Here is a 5,000-nt window from a genome sequence, read left to right as displayed (position 1 = left end):
TACCATCCTTGTGAGCTAAGGTTGGGGGGTTTGGGGGAGCCTATGGGTCTATCTGTTCAGTCACCAGCAGATATTGCCTGGCCGTCCCTGGTCCTAGCTTGGGTGGAGAGGAGGCTTGGGCGCTGATCAGTCTCTAGGGCATTGTCCTGATTGATAGGGCAATGTCACTGTTCCTTGCCTCTGCCATTCATGAGCGGCCTTTAAACTTGGTCCCGCGCTCGCCACACTAAAGAAACAAAGATTGACAGACTGTAATTCTCAAGAGTCACAAGTGAGTACATTTTGGTAACCGGAAGCTGGCATAGATAGAAAGTGAAACCCGAAAAAAAAAAACTATAAGAATTTAGAGTAAAATGACCAAGCTTGGAAATAAGAAAATTAACAAACTTTAAAAACACGTCAGTCTTAATCTTAGGATAGAAATAATTACTTTATATATCGGCGTATAAGACGACCTTTAAAAAAGACGAGGTCGAAAACTGGGGCAATTTTAATGGATTTAGGTCATATCTATTGCTTAAGACGACTGGTGAATTACAAAACCGATTAGTGTATGGGCTAGCTTTTGCTGCATCCTCAAAATTCAAAAAGTAAATTAAATAAACACGTCGACAAAAAAAAAAAAACCATTGTTTTGTTTACGTTTCATCGCCTATCATAACGAACAAACAAACGCATTTGCGTATCGGTTAGCTTTTACAAAAGGTATCTTACTAATATTGTTTTACTTACTGTATCCTCAGAAAGGCAAAATGAATTAATTAAGCGATTTTTATCATGTATTTTCTGAAAACGCTGCCTAAAAAAAAAAAAAAAACATTTAGTCATCTTCAAAATAATTTATACCGTATATAGTGATATATGTCAATCACAAAAAGACTGTTTTTTCAAATTCCGAGTTTAAAAGTAAAAGATTAATAAGAATCTTACACAATTGAGAAATAATAGTTATATATATGACTATTCTTATTTATATGCATATGCACACACCCTACACGAGTGCATTGGCATACGAATGCACGTACAGACAGTATATATAATACATTTTATTCTACCTGTATCTATTTATATGTAAACAGATATAAACACACACACACACATATATATATACATACATACATACATATATATATATATATATATATATATATATATATATATATATATATATATATATATATATATATATATATATATATACACCCGTCATTTATGATGGGTCACATATACCAGTACATATAATCGTAATACCTACACACAAATGTACATACTGTATATACTGCATATACATGTGTATATATATATATATATATATATATATATATATATATATATATATATATATATATATATATATATATATATATATACTGTATATATACAGCGCATGAACACACACACACATATATGTATAAATATACAGATATAAATATTCCTTTTCTTTGTATTTTTGCCTGGCAGCAGTACTCCGCTGTACGTAATTTGTCTATCAAATTTGTACTAACAATCGAGATCAACCCATCTCAGACGAATTTTAAATCGGAAAAGTTTATTGGTGTGGGAAAATTAATCACCATCATGGAAAGGAGGATCAAATGATTGTGTACGTTCAGAAAATAAGTCCATAAATTACTTTGGCCTATAAATAAATGTAATCACACGCGCACACCCACACACACACACACACCCACACACACACACACATGGCAATGGCTACGACAATCTCGTGACGAGTCCCCGGTAGCAACGAAATGTCGTAGCAACGAATAACCGAGGAACATGCGTTACATTTATGAAGGAATTTGAGAGAGAGAGAGAGAGAGAGAGAGAGAGAGAGAGAGAGAGAGAGAGAGAGAGAGAGAGAGAGATGATGGGTTTTCTGTTCTTTTAAAGACTTGATAACAATTACTTCTACATACGTACTGAGAGAGGAAAAGATGAGGTTTCTATTTTTATAAACATATGATAGTTTTTACTAGAGAGAGAGAGAGAGAGAGAGAGAGAGAGAGAGAGAGAGAGAGAGAGAGAGAGAGAGAGAGAGAGAGAGAGAGAATCCCTATACTAAGAACATAAAGCTGTTTTATGGTAATCATATATACACTATTAAAAAAAACCGCAATTTTAATCCACCCTACTTTTTTTTATTATATCTTACGGGTTGGTGATCGTAATATCACTCCCTAACGTTTATATATCAGTTTTTAAAACGCCAAATGCCTGGCAACATTTATTGCAGGATTTTTACAGTTTTTTTTTTTTTACGGCAAATTTTAAAGTGTGTTACCAATTCGAATCCTTTGATGAGGAAATAAAAAAATTAGAGAATTTTGTTATTGCATTACAAAAGGAAATTAGCAATATCATTACTGCAGTTCCGAATAACAATGTTTTTCCCAGATGCATTGCTTTAATGATATTATATCTTGCTTCCTTCACCCTATTATTATTATTATTATTATTATTATTATTATTATTATTATTATTATTATTATTATTATTATTATTATTATTATTATTATTATTTGCTAAGCTACAACCCTAGATGGAAAAGCAGGACGCTGCAAACCCAGGGGCCCCAACAGGGAAAACAGCCCAGTAAGGAAAAGAAACAAGGAAAAACAACATACCCTAAGAAGAGTAACAACAATAAATATCGCCTATATAAACTATAAACAACAAGAGGAAGAGAAATAAGATAGGATAGTGTGCCCAAGTGTACCATAAAGTGCTAAGAGTATAATGATTTCTGCTGTCCTTGATTTACGATTCTGTAGCTTTCTATCAATATATGATGACAATCATTGAGCGAATTGACAAATAATCAATAAATGTTTTGGTAATTTGCACGAGGAAAAAAAGGTTCGGTGTCATCTAAGAATAATTTGTTAGATAAAGTTTTTTCCAAGCTGAACATATACAGTGGAGCATTCTTGCAGACATTTTATGAAAAAGTTCAGAGTTTTTCTACTATGAAATCTCCACCATCTATTATTATATCAAATGTTTACTCATCTTCGTCTGCTGCTATTTTCATGCCTTTTAATGCTTTCTATACTTCTCCTACTGTTACGTTTGGTACTGGCTCATGAGTTTCATTATTTCTATTGGCAAAGTTTTTTATTATATCACTGTTGTATAACACTGTATAGATATCCTCTGTAAGTTTTATCACTCTATCTTCTTTGTTGATATTTCAATTTTCATAGTTGAAAGCAAACATATGTTGGCGCCCTGTTTCAAATCTTCTCTTCATCAATTTGACACTTCTTCCTTTCTTTAGTGTTTCCTCCATTTTGGTCTGATTTTGTTTACAAATGTCTTTGGGTTTTAGTTTTTTTATTGTCTTGGATAGTTCTGCTAATTCTACTGCATTCCATCTCTTGGATTTTACCCTCATTTCCAATCTTTTCTTTATAAGGTTTTGGTCTTTTCTCATAGTTTTTCTTGATCTTGTTTAGGAACTTTGCCACACATCTTTTGTGCTGATTCAAATGCAAATTTGGTTAAATTATTATCAATTTATTCTCAACTTGCTTCCATTTCACCATGTAGTTGGGAGTACCTACTTTACATTGCTAAACTACACTCATCAGATTTTCTCTTATTACAAGTGTTCGATTGTGACGCAGTTCCGGTAGGCCCTGCTGCTTCCTCCGGTGCCTTAGATGACCGTGGAGGTAGCAGCAGTAGGGGATTCAGCATTAGGCTATGAAGCTTCATCTGTGGTGGATAATGTGGGAGGGTGGGCTGTGGCACCCTAGCAGTACCAGCTGAACTCGGTTGAGTCCTTGGTTAGGCTGAAGGAACGTAGAGTAGAGGTCCCCTTTTTGTTTTGTTTCTTTGTTGATGTCGGCTACCCCCCAAAATTGGGGGAAGTGCTTTTGGTATATGTATGTATGTATGTACAAGTGTTCATTTTCTTTCTTAAAATTAGTTTTTCTCTTCCTTTCCTTAGATCTCGACCAATATTTTCATGGTCGCTTGATTTTAAGTTGTTTATCATTACAATATCTTTAAATAAATTAACTTTTTTCACTGAGAATAAAAAAGGAGTTTATGATTTTTAGATTGTTTCTTTCAGGAAATTACACAAGCAGGTCTCCTCTGTCATTTGTTATGCCTACTCCATCTTAGTCTACAGCTGATTCTCATTTTTTCTTTTGATTTACTTTAGTATTGAAAGTAATCAAATGAAAATTGGGTAATGTTTTTTTCCAAAGATATCAACAGATTTGCATTAAAAATTATTATTTCCTCCTCTGTAAGTAATGTTGTTGGTACATACGTTTGAAAGATTTTCAGTTTATACTTCTTATTTAGTTTGATTACCAATCCTGCAATTCTATCACTGATATTATAAATTTCTTCTATGCTATCTGTGAAAATTCTATTAATAAGCAAACCCCATCCCTTTTTTTTGTTCCTTTCGTGTCCTCTGAAGCAAAATATATGACCCTCTTTTAACTCAATTTGAGATTCCTCAGTTCTTCTTATTTATTCAGCTCCTCTAGTAACATAGCAAGATCCCCTTCCCTATCCCTTCAGAGGACCGCCGTCATTTTACCAATATAACATAATTAATGGGCTTACATCCCCTTCCCAAAATTTGTCGCTTGCTCATTGACGAAGGATAGGATATTGATAACTGTAAAATCCTTCCAGCGGTCTATTTCTGCTTTAACCATCCTTATTACCTCGAAACTTTTTTTTTTACTATCTAAGAATAGAAATAAAAATATGTGAAACTATATATCATTGCAAAGCGAATTTGAGCTATAAGATGGAATAATGTAAAGTGCTACCTTTGATAGTTCTTATGATAAGATGAGATAAGCAAATGGTCCCTCCAAAAGAATCTGGGACTCAGAACCAATTTTTTTGGGTGAGGAGTTGGTGCTCAAAGGGTTAATGCTGCTTCGTAAGTCTATGGTTGGGTTGAATATCGAAAATTCGACAAGTATGTTTTGTTTCTTAATATCTTGGTTGTGTCAAAGAGGATT

This window comes from Palaemon carinicauda, chromosome 5 (assembly GCF_036898095.1).
Source record: "Palaemon carinicauda isolate YSFRI2023 chromosome 5, ASM3689809v2, whole genome shotgun sequence".
Classification (NCBI taxonomy): domain Eukaryota; kingdom Metazoa; phylum Arthropoda; class Malacostraca; order Decapoda; family Palaemonidae; genus Palaemon; species Palaemon carinicauda.
The sequence above is the reverse complement of the archived record's forward strand: the minus strand, read 5'-3'. Positions refer to the sequence as shown.